The following is a 9,286-nucleotide window of genomic DNA, read 5'->3' as shown; positions in this document are numbered from 1 at the left end:
TAATCGAGCACACCCAATTCTAATAATTAGCTGGTTGATAAAGCTGGTTGTTAGTTACAACTGGGATTGGAGATAAAAATCTACAGTAGGGTAGCTCTCCAGGAATAGGGTTGGAGACCCCTGCTATACATCACAAACACACACAGTGTGTGTACAAAAATATACAACTGTTAACCCAGCAGCAAATATTGAAATCTATAAAATTATCCAAAACAGATGACATGAGTTGAGGCATTTTTGAGTTTCGCCATAAATTGCTCTTTATACTAAACGGATTGTTCCGAATATTGTTGATGGAAATGATAATATGCATTAGAGAGAGAGCGAGAGAGATGAGGAATGGAGTATATTTGTTTTCATTGGCATCATAACCAATTTTAAACCAAAACTTGCCAATGGGCAAAAGAGGGAGGAAATGTGTCCTGCAGTAAGCCTAGACAACTCTAACCAAACAGCCTCATCAATGTTACATTCTTGAGGAGCTTGGTTCATTGAAAATAATGTGGTGTGGATAAGAAGATTGACTGAAATTATGTTGAAATGTGTCATCACTCTTGACCAGTGGAGGCACACTTCTTCGCTACATATCATTGCAGCAAAACAAAAAATGATCTCAAATACAGTTGTGTAGTTGACTAGCATTTGATGACATAGAGTTGGAAAAACATAATCATCCCAGAGCCAGTTCTTCAGTAATACATCTGATTGGGAATAGACACTGTAAATATAGAATTGTAGATCACAAGTGAAAACCACACCAATCATACTTTCTAAACGTACATTAATACCTACAAAAAACCTTTGGCTTAGTATATGCACAACATTACATACTCTTTCGAGGAAGTAGCTACAGGAAGTATTCATTACATAGTTTGTGAAACTAGCTCTTGAATGTCAAAACTGTCTGGTAAAACTCGGAACGATGACTTGTTCTCTTTTAGTCACGTCTTCCGCCTTCAGCGTCTTTCACCTTCAGCGTCTTTCACCTTCAGTGTTTTCTATCTACAAGTCTTGTAAATGCCAGAGAGGGAAGCAGCGACTGGAATCTCTAGCGTTCAGCTCATACCAGGTTAGTGATTCGAACATGTACAAATAAGGAGGCGGGGGGAATACTGGTTCCGTCCTTAAACAGGAGGTGGATGTGACGGTATCCTGGAAAAGGGAGTAAAACAGCTGTAGTAGGTAATTGATCCCATTGTATTAATATTGAATAGAAATAGGAGTGGGAGGCCCCGGTGCACAACTGAGCAAGAGAACAAGTACATTAGAGTGTCTAGTTTGAGAAACAGACGCCTCACATGTCCTCAACTGGCAGCTTTATTAAATAGTACCCACAAAACGCCAGTCTCAACGTCAACAGTGAAGAGGGGACTCCGAGATGCTGGCCTTCTGTTTCTCAAACTAGACACTCTACTTGTCCTCTTGCTCAGTTGTGCACCGGGGCCTCCCACTCCTCTTTCTATTCTAGTTAGAGTCCGTTTGCGCTGTTCTGTGAAGGGTGTAGTACACAGCGTTGTACGAGATCTTCAGTTTCTTGGCAATTTCTCACATGGAATAGCCTTAATTTCTCAGAAGAATAGAATGACGAGTTTCAGAAGAAAGTTCTTTGTTTCTGGTCATTTTGAGCCTGTAATCGAACCCACAAACGCTGATGCTCCAGATACTCAACTAGTCTAAAGAAGGCCAGTTTTATTGCTTCTTTAATCAGGACAACAGTTTTCAGCTGTGCTAACATAATTGAAAAAGGGTTTTCGAATGATGAATTAGCCTTTTAAAATGATAAACTTGGATTAACTAACACACCGTGCCATTGGAAGTGTTGGTTGCCATTGGAGTGTTGGTTGCTGATAATGGCCCTCTGTAATCCTATGTAGATATTCCATTTAAAAAATCTGCAATTTTCAGCTACAATAGTCATTTACAACATTAACAATGTCTACGCTGTATTTCTGATTAATTTGATTATATTTTAATTTTTTTAACAAAAAAAACAACTTTTATTTCAAAAACAAGGACATTTCTCAGTGACCCCAAACTTTTGAACGGTAGTGTATGACTGTCATATTAGGATGTTATATATTGAGTTATATATTGAGTTCAGGCACATGGATGGTGAACCGCAAAGTGTCATACCACACTGGATTGAACCCTGAGCAAACACAATTCATTAATATATAAAATAATATAATATAATACTGTAATATACTGCTTTTTGTATCAGCATTTCTGTGAAAAGTTACATTATAACCATGTATGTGGTTGGGATTTAATAGGTGTATATATTACCATTGTTGTCTATGTATCTGGTCTCCTGCTTGGCCTGGTCTAGAGGAAGTCCATGGATCTCCACTCTCACAAACAGGTCCACAACGGAGCTCTCCTTGATATTCACTTTGGGAAGCTGCTGTGCACTGATCACCTTGAAAACACACACACAATGAGAGAGCTTGAGGTCAGATGGGTAGGTTAGCATTCCACTTGGTTGCTGTCGTTTTTCTGTTGTAGCTCAGGTTGTGTCTTAGGTAGGTCTCAGTTTGTTATTTGTACCTGAAAGCAAGAGACTGCGGGGTTGGTAGCCTTCCCGATTCTGTGGAACCTCAGGATCGAACCTCCTCTCTGACATCCTCATGAAGTCAGGTTTGAGGACATAGCCACAGCGGCCATTTTGAATGAACAGTCCATCGTTGAGGTCCATCTCAACCCCTGCCGTCTGGAAATTCAACGCAACTGAGGTAGCAAGAAAAACAGAGAAATTAACCAACTGATCCGAATGAACAGAAATATGAGCTTAACTAGATTCACAAAGTCATGTTGGGAATTTGGACATTTATATTTTGTTTAATCATTGTGTCGTGCCTTAGAACAATCTAAAATGGCCCTAAAATGGCCCTATTTGAGTTGGAGGAGTCTCTTCTGAGGCCACTGGGATAAACCCTGGTCAGCTGCCTGGCATTGTGATGCACAAACTCTTCCCCTGGGAGAGACAGGCAGTTAATCATACATGAGATGAGCTTGAGGAACCATGCAATTGAACAGTACACAGACAAAGCACTGTGTCCTCTAGTCGTTCTGCCTCTGTTTCGGCCCTTGCCACTGAATGAATAACTGACGAAATCTCATGAATCAAACAACATTTCCTTTTAGTAAATCAACAACTTTTGGCTTCTGTTTTGAGGTCCAAACAGAACAGCACAAACTGTCCTGAGTGAGTTAGTGACTGGTTGACCCTGACTGATGATGTCATGAGTTACTGTAGGGATTCAAGCCCCACTTGCCTCTCTCACGTGTTTGCGGGATTTGGACTCTGTGAAGGAGTATATCTCGTAGAACTTGGAGTGAATGTGGGAGTGCTTGAAGCTGCTGAAGTGGACACTCTTGCAGTAAACCACGCAGTCCGACAGCTCCTTTGACAGATGCTGCTTCGATTTCTGAAGAAAAGAAGGAGAGTTGAATTGAATAATCTTTTTTGATCCACAGCGGGGAAATTGGAGTGTTGACCTTACTAAGCTACCTTCAATTCAACTACATATAAATTGGGCAATGGCTTGGAGCAACTGCACTAGGAGGATTGGATACATACAGTAAAACCCTAGTTTTGACAATAGACAAGGCTGTGCGATAAGGGCAACGTGGCACTCGTAAAGTTCGAGAGAAGGAGTGGAGTGTAGCTAGCCATGGGTGAAAGCTGCAAGTGCACCCGGGACAACCCCAATATGGAGTAAGTGATACTTCACTATGAAGCCAACCACAGTAGGTCTGCCAGTGCCAATCAGGCTTCGATGACCGTAAGGTTGAGGTATGCAGGCGGGCACACAGCCAGACTAATTAGCAATGCAACCAGGTGTCCCAGTCCTAGTGCACACCTGGGCTGCCTCTGTATGAAAGCAGATCCGGGGCCGAACACAAACAGAGACTCTGAGCTACAGTCTGTGTTTAGGACAGGACAGCCATCATCAGAGTAGTTACACCAGGGTCAAGGTCATCCCAGAGCTCACTGCTCCTGTAGACTACTGGCTTTACCCCTGATTGCCATATTGATCAAACCATGTCATCCCTAGTATGGCATTCTAATTTATGCCGTTCATTAAACATAGAGTGCCAATGTTAAATTTACATTTAAGTCATTTAGCAGACGCTCTTATCCAGAGCGACTTACAAATTGGTGCATTCACCTTATGACATCCAGTGGAACAGCCACTTTACAATAGTGCATCTAAATCTTTTAAGGGGGGGGGGGGTGAGAAGGATTACTTTATCCTATCCTAGGTATTCCTTAAAGAGGTGGGGTTTCAGGTGTCTCCGGAAGGTGGTGATTGACTCCGCTGTCCTGGCGTCGTGAGGGAGTTTGTTCCACCATTGGGGGGCCAGAGCAGCGAACAATTTTGACTGGGCTGAGCGGGAACTGTACTTCCTCAGTGGTAGGGAGGCGAGCAGGCCAGAGGTGGATGAACGCAGTGCCCTTGTTTGGGTGTAGGGCCTGATCAGAGCCTGGAGGTACTGAGGTGCCGTTCCCCTCACAGCTCCGTAGGCAAGCACCATGGTCTTGTAGCGGATGCGAGCTTCAACTGGAAGCGAACCAGTTTCCTGTGTATATCAAGAATGGTCCACGAACCAAAGGACATCCAGCCAACGTGACACAACTGTGGGAACCACTGGAGTCAGCATAGGGCAGCATCCCTGTGGAACGATTTTGACGCCTTGTAGAGTCCATGCTCCGACGAATTGAGGCTGTTCTGAGGGCAAAAGGGGGTGCAACTCAACATAAGGAAGGTGTTCCTAATGTTTTGTACAGTCAGTATATAGCCTGCTGCCGAACATAATCTTGATGTGGACAATGATATAATATGTATCAAATGTAAGAAAATGTGTGTCTGTCAGTAGGTGATGTTGTCTAAACGTTGTCTAAACATGGTCTAAGCATGTACTGTAAATATCACTACTCACATGTGGAGTGGGTGTTCCCGGCCTTCTTGGACTTGTACCAGATGGTCATGCAGTCCTTCTGCAGCTTGAAGAAGCGCTGCTTCTTCCATGTGCAAGACTTAATCTTCCTTATCACCGTGCCAACGATCATGGACTGGAGGTTGTCATCGCCCTGGATACCTGATCAGACACATTAGGGAAAGTAGGAGTCAGGGGCTGAAGTCGAGTAGGAGTCAAGGCCCAGATAACTGTCCTGTCCTGACATACATTATGGCAACCGCTCAATATCAGTCAACAGTAGCCTGGTCCCAGATCTGTTTGTGCCGTCTTGTCAACTCGTACAGATCTGGGATCAGTCTAAGTGAACGGGACATCCATCTCAGTCTCACACAGACCCAGAGATTCATACACACGGCCCACCGGGCATACACTGGTTCAATCAACGTTGTTGGAATGTCATTTGTCAACATATTGTGATGTGGAATCAACGTGGAAAACGTAGAAACATTACAAAATCATTTTCATCCTATATTCAATATACTGTATATTGGGGTGGTTGAAATTATGTTGAATTTCATATTTGATAGACGGTATATTATTTGACCTTATTTCAATGTTGATAGTAAAATTGTCTTTTTGAATCAACCTCAATCTTTTCAGCATCATGCCATCAACCTAAATAACGAGGTATATCGAAATAAAATGTGAAGGCAGAGTCCAACGATTCCTTCCTAAACAGTGACTCCTACTGGTATATGAGGGGGAAACACACTCCAGTGAGAACAAGTCAACAATCCAGATGGCTACATCTAAACTCAGCCAAAAAAGAAACGTCCCTTTTTCAGAACCCTGTCTTTCAAAGATAATTCGTAAAAATCCAAATAACTTCACAGATCTTCATTGTAAAGGGTTTGTAAGTTTCCCACTGTTTCCCATGCTTGTTCAATGAACCATATACAATTAACGAACATGCAACTGTTGGACGGGCATTAAGACACTAACAGCTTACAGATGGTAGGCAATTAAGGTCACAGTTATGAAAACATAGGACACTAAAGAGGCCTTTCTACTGACACTGAAAAACAAAACAAAAAAGATTCCCAGGGTCTCTGCTCATCTGCATGAACGTGCCTTAGGATGCTGCAAGGAGGCATGAGGACTGCAGATGTGGCCAGGGCAATGAATTGAAATGTCCGTATTGTGAGACGCCTAAGACAGCGCTACAGGGACACAGCTGATCGTCCTCGCAGTGACAGACCACGTGTAACAACACCTGCACAGGATCAGTACATCCAAACATCACACCTGCGGGACAGGTACAGGATGGCAACAACAACTGCCCGAGTTACACCAGGAACGCACAATCCGTCCATCAGTGCTCAGACTGTCCGCAATAGGCTGAGAGAGGCTGGACTGAGGGCTTGTAGGCCTGTTGTAAGGCAGGTCCTCACCAGACATCACCGGCAACAACGTCGCCTATGGGCACAAACCCCCTGTTGCTAGACCAGACAGGACAGGCAAAAGTGCTCTTCTCTGACAAGTCGCAGTTTTGTCTCATCAGCGGTGATGGTCGGATTCGCGTTTATCGTCAAAGGAATACAAAGGATACACCGAGGCCTGTACTCTGGAGCGGGATCGATTTGGAGGTGGAGGGTCCGTCATGGTCTGGTGCGGTGTGTCACAGCATCATTGGACTCAGCTTGCTGTCAGGCAATCTCAACGCTGTGCGTTACAGGGACGACATCCTCCTCCCTCATGTGGTACCCTTTCTGCAGGCTCATCCTAACATGACCCTCCAGCATGACAATGCTACCAGCCACACACTGCTCGTTCTGTGCGTGATTTCCTATAAGACAGGAATGTTAGTGTTCTGCCATGTACAGCGAAGAGCCCGGATCTCAATCTCATTGAGCACGTCTGGGAGCTGTTGGATCGGAGGGTGAGGGCTAGGGCCATTCCCCCCAGAAATATCAGGGAACTTGCAGGTGCCTTGGTGGAAGAGTGGGGTAACATCTCACAGCAAAAACGGTAAAATCTGGTGCAGTCCATGAGGAGGAGATGCACTGCAGTACTTAATGCAACTGGTGGCCACACCTGACTGTTACTTTTGATTTTGAGCCCCCCTTTGTTCAGGGCCACATTATTCCGTTCCTGTTAGTCACATGTCTGTGGATCTTGTTACGTTTATGTCTCAGTTGTTGAATCTTGCTATGTTCATACAAATATTTAAGCATGTTAAGTTTGCTGAAAATAAACGCAGTTGACAGTCAGAGGACGATTTTTGTTGTTGCTGTGTTTATGTGCTGTACTTAGCTTAGGAAACAAGCAGTGTTCGTTTCAGCTGAGCTATGATGTAAACACAGATTGACACTGATCAGCTTCCATACTCGTTTGTGTAGACTACCTACATAACCCTGGCCCTAACATCTCAGTCATTCATTTGTAGAGAAATTGGATATTGAATTGTGAACGCATTTGACATGTTGGACTCACGTCTCCATCTCAACCAAAAATCCAAGTTGAAGAATAGCACTACTTCAAATCAAACTTTAAATGACCTTCACATCAAGTTTGATTTGGTCCTATTCTTCAACTTAGATGTTTGGTTGAGATGGCGACATTAATCCAACATATTAATAATTTGTAGATTCAATTAGAAATCCATCAACCATCCTTCATATAAAAGACAATATCCAAAGTTAAAAGTGTATTATCAATATAATGAATTTGGCATCCTATTTATAGGGCTAATGGTAACTACTTCCAAAGATCCAATCAACCGTGGACGAATGATAGTATACCTAGCCACATGTTGAAATTATGGGCTGCATTTACACAGGCAGCCCAATTCTGATATTGTTTCCACTAACTGGTATTTTTACCAATCACATCAGCTCTTTTTCAGAGCTAATCTAATTGGAAAAAATACCAATTAGTGAGAATAAAATATCAGAATTGGTCTGCCTGTGTAAATGCAGCCAAAGTGTCCTTTGTTGGGCGAATCAGGTGTCAATGTTGCCTACATAAACTCAGCCTCACTCCGAATTGACTTTCACATACAGCTCGTGTTAGAAAAGTTAGAGGAGTTACTTTAAAAACTATTTAACGTTATTTAGGTAGTCAACACAAATGAGTATGAAAGTTGATCAATGTCAAAATGTGTTGAGATGAAAGCTCAGCTAAAACGAACACAGCCTGTTTCCAAAGCTAAACAGGGTACATAGAGGTAGGTCATCTGGATGGTGGACTTGTTCTCACTGAAGTGCATTACCCCTCACATACCAGTAGGAGGCCCAGTTCAGGCAGAAATCGTTGGACTTCGTCTTCACATGTTATTTCAATATACCTCTTCATTTAGGTTGAAACAGTGACGTTGATTCAAACATTCCATTTTACTACAACATTGAAACAAGGTGAAATAAAATAGGACTAATCAAATCTAAAATTCAACAGAATTTCAATCACCCAATTGAATATAAAAATCAAAAATGTTTTTTTTTTGCGTTTCTATGTGGAATTTTCAACCCAATTTCAACATATGCATAGTTCTGATGATTATGAAATGTGATTGATGTAACAACCCGTTAGTCAGGTTAAGTCAGTCTATTTCAGTTTAAGTTTTAGCCTCATTTCTATGTTTACAAAGCTGGTTGAAATTAGATGACATTTTTCAAATCCAATGTACAGTATACACACACACATACATTTTGTAGTCCAAACTATCTTCTCCACTGATTCCATTTCTTCTTCGTCTTCTAAATCTCTCTGTCAAACCGTCTGACCACATCATTTCACTGGGTTCAGAAAAACTAAAACAAAACCATTTATCACAAATAATTGAATTCATCCTCACCAAGAACCCTGCAACATATTTAAATGATGTTACAAATTGAGGCTTATATTACAGCCAAGTACATACAACAGTAAGTAGGCTAGCAAACATGGAGGAATGAATGTATTTACAGACATAAAATGAAGGGACAGCAGGTAGAGCAAGGATAGCTACTGACTCACCCGATGGAGGGGCATCTCAGCTGGGTCCAGGTGGGTGTTGTGGTTCTGGAGCTTCAGACAGGGAGGGGAGCTGGCCCTGTCTGTCTGTCTGGCTGGGTCAGCTCTGACTCTGCATGCCGCTGTAGAGCGCTGAGAGAGAGTCAGGCAGGGATATCTGATCCTTACTGAGTCAACACAGTCGCCAACATCACTGACACACCCTCTAACCCTCCCTCCATTCATCCAAACTCTTTTTTTCTCCATTCAAAGGGTCCTCTTTAGTGTTAAATGGCCAGTCAGTTTGAAATGTAATGAGATGTACAAAGATCAAGTACCTGAGCCAACAGCCAAGATGATATTACTTTAAGCT

General features: G+C 42.6%; 1 long non-coding RNA gene across 1 annotated transcript; it reads right to left on the bottom strand.

Moving 5' to 3' along the window:
• Window positions 1-3,281: 3,281 nt before the first annotated feature.
• On the bottom strand, window positions 3,282-8,945 carry LOC118363158 (uncharacterized). Its single transcript, XR_004821368.1, has 3 exons — window positions 8,628-8,945; window positions 4,945-5,103; window positions 3,282-3,428 (listed from the first exon to the last, which is right to left on the bottom strand). It is a non-coding gene; the product is annotated as an uncharacterized LOC118363158 (long non-coding RNA).
• Window positions 8,946-9,286: the final 341 nt, after the last annotated feature.

The sequence above is a fragment of the Oncorhynchus keta genome, chromosome 30 (assembly GCF_023373465.1).
Source record: "Oncorhynchus keta strain PuntledgeMale-10-30-2019 chromosome 30, Oket_V2, whole genome shotgun sequence".
Lineage (NCBI taxonomy): Eukaryota > Metazoa > Chordata > Actinopteri > Salmoniformes > Salmonidae > Oncorhynchus > Oncorhynchus keta.
Note: the sequence above shows the minus strand (reverse complement) of the source record. Positions and strands in the feature narration are given on the sequence as shown.